The sequence below is a fragment of the Pinus tabuliformis genome, chromosome X (genome assembly GCF_031772625.1).
Source record: "Pinus tabuliformis cultivar Carrire ecotype Pingquan chromosome X, CPIR1, whole genome shotgun sequence".
NCBI classification, from domain to species: domain Eukaryota; kingdom Viridiplantae; phylum Streptophyta; class Pinopsida; order Pinales; family Pinaceae; genus Pinus; species Pinus tabuliformis.
In genome coordinates, this window is record NC_142308.1 from 162,896,273 (window position 1) to 162,910,889 (window position 14,617).

Sequence of the window (14,617 nt, forward strand, 5' to 3'; positions counted from 1 at the left end):
CTATTTCTAAAGCATCAGTTTGGATGTGAACCCAAAATTTGATTCAAATGCCCCAGTAGGAAGGGGCTTGATCTCCACTGGAAGACTATTGTAAAGTTTATTGAACCTTCTGATGAACTCAACAACACTTTCATCAGACTTCTTTTTAATAGCGTTAAACTTTGTAAGTGAATACCCATGATCTCGTTTCTCTCCTCATCTTTGGGTGAACTGGCGCTCCATCTCTTCCCATGTAGGAATAGAGTTATTAGGAAGCCCTTTAAACCACTTTCTTGCTTCACCATCCAAGGATTGCACAGAAATTCTTAAAACAACATCCAAGTGTTCAACATTGAGATTTTCTACAAAATTACAAAACATTGCTGTATGCTTCTCTGCTATTTGTTCATCCTCCCCTGAGAAATGAGGAAGTATTTTTAAGTATTCTTGAGGCATTGGATTTAACTGTTGTGGCAACTGAATAGGTGCATACCTATTTAACAAGAATGCAGGTGCTGCCATGTTTGCACCTGAACTTATTGAACCTTGAGTGCCAGCAAATGTAAAACCTGTCTGAGGAGTAAAAGGAGTATGAAAAGGTGGCAATGTAGTTATGGATTCAAGTTGAATAACTATAGAAGATATATTTTTGAATACTGAGAAAGAAACAGACTCTAAAGACTGTTCTTGACAGTTGGGTTATTGAAATGAAGTGGACGTAAAAGGTACCTCTTGGTCAATAAAAGGTGAATGTTTGGATGAAAGGTGTGTTGAACTGCTGTCAGGTGAAGACAGTGTAGGAATTAGTGTAAATGGAGTTTTTGGCCTTCCAACCCTCTTTGAAACTAGTCTGTTAGGGTCTGGAAGGGCTTGAGCTTTTTGTTGTGAGGTATCTGACCTCGTATGAGGCCTTTTTAAAGCCAGAGTTATTGTTTTCTGTTTGAAACAACCAAATATTTCCTCCTCGCCGAAAAACCAGAGGAAAATATTAAAAACCTAGGGAAAAAAGTTCTTGATTTCGGTCCTCGGCAGCGGCGCCAATTAATGTTGTCCCTTAAGAAATCAATTTCCTGACTGTGTAGAAATTGTGCTTAAGACATTAATTTTATTTATGCATGTCACTTATTTGTATAATGTATCCTCATATGAAGGGCCCGAAGGACCTCACTTTTAACCCTTAATAATTAGCTGACATGAAAATCTCAGAATGTCATGTGTTGTTGGATATAAATGTTGTGTGAAGAATGCCTTGAGAAGTTAGAGATAATATGTTATTTTTCACAGAAACTATTATCTGTAACATTAGAATAAATATAGGGGTAGGAACTTTAAATATAGGAGCGATCTTTTAAGGAACTTTAACTTCATTCACATAAGTAAACAAAGACCTACAACTTCATTACCATATTTAAAGAAAGGAAGAAACATGATGACACATAAGAGAGAAATTACAAAATCATACCCAAAAATGTGTGGAAAACTTTTGATTCTTTCATTAATCATCAATTCATCAAGAATACAACAACACAGTCTCCAGGTTCTTCAAAATTCAGACCCCTTTTCTATAATTTTGCCTCTTTTTATACATCATGGGACAGTTGGTAACTACCAAAACTGTCAAACTGCTTAACTACGTTCTAACTGTCTAAAGTAAAAGTCATTACAGAATATTACATTAGAGGGTAAAAGACACCTCATTCTTCTCAAGAAAATAAGATAACAAGAAGTAATAGAAATTAGAGTATGATTGGTGATTGTTGCTCGCATTTGAATCTGTGGCTTGAATAGGTGGCCCTGCTGATGCATCTTTGGTCTTCTCTATCATCCATTCCTTGCACTTTCTCCATAATGGTACATTTGACTTTGGTTCTTCCTCTAATTTGTCAAGTGTTATTCTGCAAGCTGTAATCCTACCATAAGTAGGCTTGTCTATAAACAAAGTCTTCATCATCTAGAGAAGCTTAAAATATTTGTTCATGTAGTTCACAATGGTGGCTCCTTTTAATACTGTCGTCTTTTCATGAGTGTTATCAACTTTGTTTTTCCCTCAACCAGCAAAGTCTCATATGTTTTCCATGGCAGCAATTTTCCCTGTAGATCCCAACAAGAAGGAAGGCCATTCCTAACCCTTTTATCAAACTGGATGTTAAACTTTGAAACTGCTTCTTTCACCTCATTTATCTTCTTCTCAGTAGTACTCCTGTAGATGTTTCTGACAATCATTTTGTTAAAATCTATTGCACATGATGTTCTGTCTGGCATGTCATGTTCCTTCAATTCTACAGTAGATTTAGAGTTAATGAAATCTATCATCCTCTTTGCAAACTTTGATCTATCTAGATATTTTTTCTTATTTTTTATGACCACCTCTTCCATATCCCGAACTAGTGTTTTCTCTTCAGATATAATCACAAGAAACTCCCAAATGCCCTTGATAACCTCAATGACTTCATCCCATAGGATTTCTCTGGCTTGAATTAAGGACATATTGCCCTTCATTTTTTCCTTTAGTCTTTTGATTTCATCTTCAACCCTCAGGAGATCTTCCCTGTACTTCTTTGCATTATCTTTCTCCCTTCTTGCTTCTTCTTCACTCAAATTCAGTAGCCTGCAAGCTGTTTCCAATTCTCTTTGGGCTTTCTTTACATCATGCTCAGCCATTTTAAGCTCTGTTGCCAACTATAAAACCTGTGCTACTGTATCATATGTGTTGGCTGGCATTACTATTGTACAAACATGAGTGTCCACCTATCGTTGCAACTTGTCCAAAGATTCTTTAAGTAAAGAAACTTCTTCAGTCTTCTGCAACACATCATGTAGGAGATTTTCCTTTTCATTTTCTACTTCAGTTATCCCTGCAGCTATGGGATGCTCACCTGCAGGTAGATTCAACTTCTTTTTCAAAACCCCAATCTCTGATTTGGAAGATTGCAATAATTTTTTAACAGCAGGTTGGTCATCAGGATTGACACCTATTTTAATGATAATTTTCTTTAGCTCATCCACCTGAGCATTCAAAGCTTTGGAGTTGGCTTTCTCCAACTTTAACTGCTGAATTACCTTATTTAGAATTTTTTCTACCTTGATAGCTGCTGCATTTGTCTTATGTAGATCATTTACGATCAATTGCCCAGTGAGTGTCAACAATTAAATTCACAGTCTTGAAATTGCTAGTAGACCCCACTGATATTTCAGTAGGATGAGAAAAAGCAATTTTAAGTTGGCTCTTCTCCAAATCCATGGCAGATAGCAATCTAGTTTGTTCAGGAGTTACCTGAGACTCAGCTTGAGCCTCCATATTTAACTTCACCTTCTAATTTCTCTCAGCTATCTGAGCAAACATACTTTGAATTAAAGGAACTTGATCATGAACAGGTTCTCTGGAAGATGGGGAAGCTGGGGCACCTTCTGTTTCTCCTAACTGAATCACCAAACCAGGTTGTGTTGAAGACATTGCATCTTGAAGCTTGGTCCTTTTTGTTGCTTTAGATTCTTCCTCATCCAGATCAATAACTTCCTCTCTAACCCTCTTGACACATTTTTATATAATGCTAAGGGTTTCAATCTCTGTCCCCTGAGTGTTTTGCAAACCTCCATTTGCCAATTTCTCTGTTTCAGGTCTACTTTCATGTACAAAGGCTGAATAGCCATTCTCCAGTCTTCTCTTTGAAATAATTTGATGAGGGTCATAAGCCCACTCAACCACCTCTAAAAGACATATGTCATTCAACAATATTTCAACCTCCTGGGCAGCCTGTTTAGTGTTTAAATGAAGGGTCCCACTGCTTTTGGCAACTTGAAGAAGAAGCCTTTCTTCATAGGAACAAAATGCACTTGATCTACATTTAAGCTCTGCCTGATAAATTCAAGGGAAAAAAGCCTCATTGGCACAAATTTAGGTAACCCATAAGGCTTGACAGAGGCTCCATAAAGCCTAATCTTTGCATGCTTTTCAAAGATGAACCAATCCCCACATCTCACATCCTTATTCAATTGAAGACACTCTTGAGCTTTAGGAAGAAAAGTTGGGGGTAGGCTTCCATTCAAAATTTTATAAGCCACTAGAAGGAATAAAGAAGTAAACTCAAATAAACCACTATCTCCTGGATCACCCCTTATCAGGTCTGTCCAGAATACATCTGACTACTTCTTTTTATTGGTATCAATAACATTTAGCCCCAAATCAGAAAAATGTTTAGAATTTTGGTTCAGAAATAAATATGTAATGACTAAAAGAAATTTGAAGGAACCAGTGAAAGGCAAAGTCATAAATTGGGTATTGATAGCATCTACCCAGAATGTTGGAATGTCTAGGACTATCTCTGGCTTCATCATTAAGGAGAAAAATCCCAGCATAACTTTATCCACCTGCTTGGAGTCTTCTTTTCCTAGAATCTTGGCAATTACTTTCAAAACAGGTCTTATGTCAACTGCAAATATTTCTAAAGAGAAGAGATTGCCATCTAGGGAGAATTGACCAGATTTAGGGTCCAGGAAAGAGGTGACATGAGAAAGCTCCTGAGGAGACATGTTATCATAATAAGAAAACATAGATTCTTCAGTAAAGGTGGTGTAAGTTCCAGACACAGGGTAATTCAAAGCTTGGTGTATTAATTGTAAGTTTACTTGAAAGTCACTCTCCCTTAACTGATTCATTACAAAACATTTCTTGGGGTACATTGCTGAGGCTAGCCATTGAATAAATTCAGGGAATAAATGAGTTATGGGGACAAAAGCAGCTAAAACACCTGACCTAACCATTGCCATGAATATGGGAGACTTTTTATGGTTCAGAATAACCTCTTGATACAGTGAAAGATGTTTAATTGTACAGAGGGTATCAAAAATATCTCGTTCGACATCCATTAATGGGGTATGGATAATTGATGATGAACTTACTTGTTTGGCCATGGTGACTGTAGGTGACAATTGCCGAGATGGTTGCTGACTCAGACTGTTGAATTGGATGTAAGGTTGCTTAGTACTAAAACAAAAAGCTAATGCAATGGGGTTTTTCTTGTCTTTTATACATATGATAATCAAACGGAAGGAAAAAACCTGTAATTAATGTAACTAATTAATGGAGTGGTAGATGAAGTGACAGGGTGCGGTGGATGAGGTGGATGGTAATGAATGAGGGTGGCGGACGACGTGGAGGAGATGAGATGGAGTGAAGCGATGGGGGTGGACTACTACGGGGTAGGGAGTGTACGGGAGGCTCATCAGGCTTGAACACCCGCAGCAATCTCTGGCCGTAGATCTCAATCAAACACCTTGACATCATGGTCAACTGCGGGGGTTGAGCCTGAGTTATAACTCGTGCTCGTTGTCCCCCCGCATATCACTTTATCCGCTTCTCGAGCCCATGGTTGCTTACATCTTGTGATACCACTCGAACTTTAATATATGGGCCAGGGCCCCACCTTACATCGGATTTGAATGCCATCAATAATATAAAATAAATCACTGCTTTTAGACTTTCACATTCTCTTTTGATTTTTATTATTATTATTTTTATTATGTGATAATATTAAAAATGAAATTTAAACGACGGTGGCTGCTACAACATGCCTTATGGACAAATTTCTTATCTCTATGGATCTGCTTCTTAAATATATGTTTATAGAAGCATCCATCATGCCTACCTTGGGATCCGATCATTGGTTGATATGCTTGGATATTGCCCTTCATCCTCATCCCAAAATAAGCCATTTATATTTGAGAGTTTATGGCTTCGCCATCAAGGCTCTGTGGAGAAATTAAAGGGTTGGTTGGAAACCCTGGAGGTGACTACAGGATCTTGCATGCAAACCTTTTATAGGAAACTAAAGGCTCTAAAACTCCGGATCAATATCTATAAAAGGGAAGAATTTAGGAGTATATTTGAGGATAAAATAAAACTAGAGGTACAAATGGAGGAGATCCAAGATTAGATCATTTGTGAGGGGAGGTTTCGAGCCTTGGCACCAGAAGAAGGGTGTCTTTTCAATCAACTTGAAGAGTGTTGCCATTAGGAAGAAGCATTATGGTGACTAAAGTCTAGAGTTCAATGGCATCATGAAGGGGAAAGAAAATTTAAGTACTTCCATCGATCTATGATTAGCCATCGCCAGCACACCACATTACATCACTCACATCTGTGGGAGGAATCTGTTTTGAAAATCACTAGCATATGGAGCAAGAATTTATCTCCTTTTTTCTACCCTGTTGATAGAAGATGAGCATGATCACTCAGAGGATATAGCTTGGGTCACACAATGTATTCCCAAATTGGTAACAAAATATCAAAATGAAGTGTTAATGTGCCAAATAACAGTAAAATAAGTTGAAACTATGATAAAGGAAATTCCCGTAAATAAATCTCCAAGCCCGGATGAGTTCACCTCTAAATTCTTCAAAACTTGTTGGCCTTTTATGGGGACTGAAATAGTAAAATTAGTGGAAGAATCTCAATGGCATTGACAAGTTTGGTGAGGCTTCAGTGTTACCTTCCTTACTCTCATTCTAAAAACCAATGATTCCAACACTCCATGTGGTTTCCCACCCATTACCCTATGTAATGTGATCTATAAGATCCTCTCATCGATCCTTTTTCGTCGCCTAAAGCTAATTTTGCATCAAATCATTAGCACAGAGCAATTGGGGTTTGTGGAGGGTCGACAAATCTTGGATGGTATAGTCTCATCTCACGAAGTCATTGGCTTGCTTAGGAGTCATAAGCAGTAGGGTATGTCTTTTAAGCTAAACCCCTCCAAATCTGACGACGATCTAAGCTAGAAGTATCTTATTTCGGTGTTGAAGGCGTTTGAATTTTAGGATAACTAGATTTGTTGGATCTGATCCATGATCTCCACTCCATTTTTTCAATTTTGTTTAATGGTGCTCCCTTAGCTACATTTATATATTCTCGGGGCTTGCAACAAGGAGACCAATCTCCCTATTCTTGTTCACCATTGCTACAGAAGGACTGGGTCGCCTAATCAAGGAGGCAGTGCAAGGTAATGAGTTGAAGGGGCTTCACCTCCTAGGCACATATATCACCATGACTCACCAATTGTTTATCAATGAAAAATTTTGTATGGGGAGTCCACAGTCCGGGAGGCAGTGACCATCGATGGGATCCTCGCTGAATTCCAAGCCAGCTAAGGTATTCTCATCAACAAAGAAAAATATCATCTATGTTTTTCCATACTCCTAGGCCCATGTAAAACATTTTGGAACATATACTTGGTTTTTTAATTGATTCTCTTCCATCAAAATATCTGGGAGTTTCATTGATTGCTAACCCCCTACGCATAGTATGTTGGAGGGACATTTGTACCAAGATCATGGAGAATTTATCCAATTGGACCTTCTGTATGCTCAATTTAGCAGGTCGAGCCACTCTCCTCAAGGAAAAACTTCAAGCTATCCCGATCTATCAACTTTCAGTTCTACTTGCGCCTAAATGGATCTATAAAGACCTGGTTTCCATTTTCCAATTTTTTTGTGTGGAAAGGAGTAAACCTTGAAAATAGATGGTCCCTTGTGGCCTGGGATAAAATTTTCCTCCCAAAAGCGCATGGTGGTTTAGGACTATGCGACTCAGAGAACTTAAATGTGGTTATGGGTGCTCAACTCTAGTGGCGGTGGATATAAGGAGGTAGAGAATAGTGGAAGCAAATATGGACTCAAAAGTATGGACATGGAAGATCTCAGAAAATGATCCTTTGAGATCCCTCTATTCATCTAGGTTTTGCGATCTGGAACTTGGCTTGTCGCAAAAACTACCTTATTCGTGATCAATTCTTTTGCGAAATTAGGATTGTTTTTTTTGTCTTGTTCTAGGAGGAATCCTGACAGCAATTACCCTGTTTAGACTGGAACAATACCCTTCTAGGTCTTAAGGGTATTCTGAATTAGAGGAGTAATGGAATAGTGGCAAACTAATGGAAGGTTTACTCTAATCAGACTGATTGATGGGCTTAGGAATCATATCGGGACTGGCAGGTGGAGGAATCCCCGGATTGGTGGTAGGCCTTGAATCAACAGTTGTGGGAAAGACGTATCCCAATTCCCTAAGACCAATACAAACTTCGATGGGGATATACGCTTGCGAACTCATTCTCCACCAGAGAGGCTTATCTTATCAAGGCTAACATTCACAACATGTTGCGTCAAAGCATTTGGGACAAAGTTTGGAACTAGAAGTCATGTTCAAAATTCTCTCATTTCCTATGGTTTGTCGGACATAAGCAGATCCTAACATGGGACCGAATTCTTAAAAAAGGTTTTGTTGGCCCGCCCCAATGCCCATTGTGCAAACAACATGTAGAAATGATGCATCATTTTCTGAGTACATGCTCAGTTGTGGAAGAGGTGTGGTCAGAGGTCATCACTCTGTTTGGGCCTTTTGAATGAACTCGTGATGATCTGCTATCTATTACTGACAATTTGCAAAGATCTAGCTATAAGAACCTGATTCTTAATATATCTTGGAACCTGGTTTTGGGATTCCTCCTCTGGAATATTTGGAAGGAACAAAATCATGCAGACTTTTGAGACCAACAACCCTCTAGTCCCTCCATTTGGAAGCTAGTGAAGGAGAGCCTACAAGAAATCATTTTGGCTGAGAGATGGGGAGACAAGGACTAAAAGGTGAATCTACCCAAAGAATTGATTCTCTTGTCCCTTGAAATTATATTCCACCAAGCAACAACTAGGCAAGATGCTCTAGTTTCCTCTCCCTCAATGTTTGTCAAGCCTCCGTCAGGCTTTGTGAAAATTAATTTAGATGGGGCCTCTAAAGGAAATCAAAGTCCAGCTGGTTATGGTGGAGTGTTATGGGACTCCTTGGGTTCCCAGGTGCGTATATACACAGGTTATTGCAGCACCACATCAAACAATGTTGCATAGTTAACTGGATTGGAGAAAGACCTTAATCTTGCACATAAACTGGGATACTCTAAGATTCAAATCACAGGAGATTCAAAAATTACCATCCATATTATATAAAAGCTTGTAGATGGATCTCCCCCTTCCAAACTAATACACAACTAGAATTTAGAGTTCCAGGTAGGACGAATAAAGGCCCTTTTAGAAAGGTTTTCGTATATCACCACTGCTCGCTTTCTGCGATTTGGTAATAAGGTTGTTAATTGGTTGGAGAACTAGGGATTGATGGAACACTATCAATATTTCACCACTATTTGGCACACAGTTTTGAGCTAAGCCGACTTGGACCCAGACGACTTGAACATTGTCTCCCAACTAATAGATGAAGTTAACTCCTCCCTCGATAGGGGTGGGAAAACAAATGAAAACCAGACATCGAGGTTATCCCATCACAACACATAACATACATGGTTGGCATTAAATAAACTTTAAGGTGATGGTACTATGACTGTTTTAATTCTCCAGAAGCAAGGACTAGCATTTTAAAAGCAGTTATGGGAAAGGGACAGGTTGTTGGAGCCTGGGGGATGAGTGTTGGGGGTAGGGAGGGATGGAAGGCCATCGACAAAGACCATGCGTGCTCGCCTGGGTGATGGCTAGCTAGCAAAGTGCAGTAGCTGCTTATCTTGTAGTAGTGTGGCTTAGTATCGACTCTTAAATAATTATTTGGGACCCTGACACAAATCTTAGCGGAGGAATTCTTCCTAGTGGTGGGCCTAGATGGGAATTTAGGAGCATTGAAGTCAGTTTCATACGTGGGGTTCAGGTTGGCTTTGACTTATGTCTGGTGCAGGTAATCCTTTTGAATTTTCTTTAGGTCCATGGTGGATTTCTGATTTGTGTAGCAGTCGCATTTTGAGTTAAATTCTCTTTGAGGTGCACAGTGTCGAATTGGGCCCGGGAGGGTGGGCGTGACAATTTACCAAAAGGATACTTCATGTATCTGTGTAAAATAAGTCTATATTGCACAGGTCGTGGATGATGTCTTAGTTTCTTGCTTGAATCTATCTCTGCTTGGGTAATATACTCTTCTCTATCCCGACCTAGCTCACGTGCCCACCATCCTCTTTGTTCTGGGTGTTTGCTTGCTTAATTTTGAATTTTCGCCCCAATTTATCATGTATTGTCGTTGGCCCGGGGTTAGTTCTTCATAGTTGGGCTCTCTGGTTAGGTGGATGATGGGGGTGGGAACCTGGAAGTTTGTCATTTCAATTACAGATGGTGTATTTGTTTGGGGGGGTAGTCAGGCATGTGATTGTCATCACTCTGCTTGCGTATCATTCCTGTTGTGGGTCTGGTGCACAGAGGCGAGGGAGGATCCCATGTGCTTCGGGTTGGCCCAGTTGTCCCTATTTAGATAGGCTAATTGAGGCTCCCTCTAAGCGCAAGCTCGTGAAGCATACCAGTCTAGTGGAAATGACGCACCAACGAGGGTGGCCATGCCGTGGTGATGTCGAGCACAACTTGGCAGATCATCCGAAAAATAATCATAGTTTGTCTACAGGTAATTCAACAAGTGAGGAATATCAAGGGCAGGTGGCTCATGCTCCAGATCACCCCCCAAGACATGTGTAAGCTCTAGATTCCTTGGAATCCATTATAGACGAGCTTTGAGGAATCCAGGCCAACATGGACTGAGAACCAAAAAAAATTGGTAGCTTACATGTCTAACATTTAGTTAAGCTAGAATGAAATTCTAGAAAATTTGGAAAATATTTGTCAGATCTAACGTCGAATCAATGAATGCCTTCACTATCTGGAAGCCTGTGTTTAACACATCGACTTCCACATGCATGAACACGTTGGATTTCTTGCTGCACCTCCTGTAGTTCCTCCTCAACCTCCTCCTTGATATGTTGTTGTCAGTGTGTATGATCATTTTGCAAATTTTTTTGTTTTGTAAGGCTCTTCAACCTGGCAGAAATAATGGCTATATGGGACTATCTTTTGCAAACTCTGACTCCCCTTGTCAACAATTCTAGTTGGAATGAGGCTTGGGGAGTTGTAAAGATACATTTTGTACTACCTATTTTCATGATAATATAATAGAAGACGTTTGAATGACAAAAAAAAATAAAATTCAATTATAGTAATAATAAAATCGGTAATAAATGTTTCTTATCACGGGTGAGCACTCATGGATATTCATGCGCAAGAAACTCAAATATACCACTAATTAACCCTCAATTTTAATGGCTCCTATACTTGACATGAGCCTAACCTTCAAGCACATGCATCTTCTTTTTGTGTCCATTCCATAATGAGTCTAGTATGTGGTAGATATTACATTGTTTCTTTCTACATCTCTAAATTGGCGACTCTAGGTAGCCCTTCGTAAAGGGTAATGGCTTCAGGAATTAGTTTGGATCACGATATCAACTATTTTCTAGTTTATGGCCTCATAGCAATTCGAAATCTTTATTCCTTCTTGTTCTAGTTCTCATTTATTTTTCTGGTCCATATAGCTTTGGGCACTAAGCTCTCTCCAATCTCGAATTCAAAAGGCACCCTCTTCCTCTCTTCCCTTTTCATTTGCTCTAAACTCTCTCTACTTCAAGGGTGGAAGACCCTTTATTTCTTTGTTGTCTACACTACCTCCTTTCTCAATAGTTTCCCATCTTCTTTACGATGTTTGGGCTTTTCAGTCTCACCTTGTTCCTCCTTGAATCTTGTCCCATATGTATGGGTCCTCCTCTCATCTTTTGGTCGATGGCCACTCCTCTCAAGGGAAAAATTTAGGGTTCAATATTCACAGGATGGGCTAATTTTCCAAGCTTCCTCCCCAAAAAATATTTGCCAATATCCATCTTTTCAAAAAATGATTAGCCCAAATTTTATAGGATAATTTTATCTTACATTAAAAATTGGCCAAGTTTTATAGAGACTACATAAAATTATTAAAAATTTGAAATCAAAAGATGTAAATAAATATATTTTCTCATTTCTCAACTATCCCAGTGGATCAATAATACCAAGGGTAGGTCTTTTCGATATTATGCAAATAATAGTACCAGAAGTACATACAATATGCATGGCGGTAGTCGCTTCAATGGGATTTTCCATACTAATTGAGGGATAAATTACTAAGTGTGTAGCAATACCTCATGTTAGGGTTATGATCCACCAACCTTCTTGTTGCTATTATGACGGACCGACCATAGATTTTCATAACGAATTGAAACATGTAACATTTTTTTAGAATATTTCACCAAACATTTTACAATTTGCATATTATGGACTAGTAAGAATTGCCAAGGTTTCTAAACTTTAAGATAAATTTCAATCCTTAAAATTTTCCCTTATCCTCTCTCCCTCTACAAACCACTAAATTTCCTTATCTCTATTCTCTTGATCACAATCTCTCTACAAAATTTCCTTTGGTCAACCCCTTGTTTCTTTGTACTCATCATGTACCTAAATGGTCTCTTGATCCTCCCTCTCTTCCCTTCAATTAAACATGTTAAGGGATACTACTTCCTCCAGTGACTGGGTGCATCAATCCTCTAGGTAACCACCAAGTACTAGAGACCAAATAAATGTTGAAAGATCTACTACAACCTTTTAAGAGAACACTCCTCCCTCAATTTGAAAAGAACTACAACAAGTGGAGCAAGAAGCTCAGGTGGAAAGGCTCTCCATGTCCAATGTAGAAGTAGAGGAAGGTGTGGGTCACTGGATGCCTGATATGGGGAACACCCGCACCAGGAAAGCTAGATATCAACAAGAAATCCTCATCAACATTGACAAAATGTAGCTCTAGTTGAAGAAGTTGGCCTCCAAATTTTCGATGATGGCAAAGAAGCTAGCTAATTTGGAGCTCTTTAGTTCAAAAAAAAAACACAAGAGCTCCTAAAATATACAGATCGATTCCCCTTCCAATCGAATGTTTAGATCATTAATTCATGTTTACTTTTGCAAGGGCCATTAAAGGACATCTCAAGATAGTTATAGAATTAAATTTTATATTTCATCCTCAAACTTTATGATACTGTTAAACCTGCATTATGGTGTTACTAATTTTGGATTGATAAAAAGGCTTAAAGCCATTAATCTATGCTATTGGTCTAGTTTCCCAGCGTTGTACCAATAGAGAAAAGTTAATGATGATGTATTTTGTTTTAATATAAGCCCTTAACTAGCTTAAACCAAAAGAAAGAAAGAAAAAATAATAAAGAAAATTTAAAAATATTTTATAAATTATAGTAAGAGAATTAAGGGAAATACACCTTATAGAATCTTCTTTTGAGATGTTGTTTTATTAAATATTTTTATGAGAAGTTGGTATTTTACTTGTTGAAATATGTTCACCCATTAAGAGTATATGTATGATTAGGCACTCAATTAAGCATAAAATAACTAGCATGAATGATAAGAGACTCTATTTCTTCAAATTATAATCAAGTTACCAACTACTTAAAAGAGGATGGCAAATGGCATAAAAATGTTAAGTATTGGCTAAGTTATTGGAGAATAAATTAAGGAACACTATTGTACATAATATCGATCACATTAAAATTACAATAACCTCTAAATTAAGGAGAAACTATGGTAAAATGTAGAAAAAATAACATAGACAAGTCATCAATATTGATTTAAAATTGCATGTATATTTTTAATATAATTTCAAGACGAAAATCAACATTGATAAAATAAAAAAGTTATCTCACTAACTCTATAATGAAGCAGGAGTTGATCAATCCTAAAACACCATTGAATAATCAATAAGGTGGAGAATGAAAAACACTTTCTCTTATAATGTCTTTCATACTCCACGTTATGTTTCAATCTCAATTCCAAAATATTGATCATTTTGATAGATTCACAATTTACTAGCTCAGTTCCAAGTTAACCACAAAATTATCAAGCATAAAAAGTGATCAAATCTCTTGAGGTTCAAACATCTTTTAGAGTGCAAAACTTGAAGAAAAGTTTGCACATTGAGAGATTTTATCCTTGTTGGCACTTTCTAGATCCAACTTAACATGGATCTAACTTGTTCGTAAACACACACCTCATGTATCAACTCCATACTAACCATAGAAGGAATTACACATTTCCTTCATCTTGAACAACACACTAATAACATGTTTTAATTGAGATTTTTTTATTTTATTTTCATTTGCTCTATATAATATATACATGATTGATATTGGAATATTTTACTTAATATGGTCATTGGAATCTTTTATTTATTTATGAAATGAAATGACTAGTACAACTAACTTGTGGCTTGAGTAGGCGCAACCTAGGGGCATCTAATCCATCAAAATCACTTGGAGATTGCACACGGCCTAAGCCACACTAGCCCTTAGCATGGCTAGATTTTTGCCCACAGTGTTTTGAAACGGTGCCTTTACACCATTGAGTGCCTTAAAAAAATTCCTTGTCACCATCTACTCTACTCTCTATGGGCCTATGTATACGTATATACTTGATTTTTTTATTTTTTTTTAATGTTACATGTCAACTCCATAAACATTGAAATAATTACAAATCCCTCGTATCTTGAATTAGAAAGCACCTATCAATGAAATAAGAAATATATCTCTTTCTATATACATAATATTGAACTATTTTATTTATAACCCTAATCAAATTTTTTTTTTTTTTTTTTTTTTTTTATGTATTAATATATATTTTTAAATATTATCTATCAACTCCATATTAAAAATTAATCATTTATACTTTTCCCAAAATTTTTTTT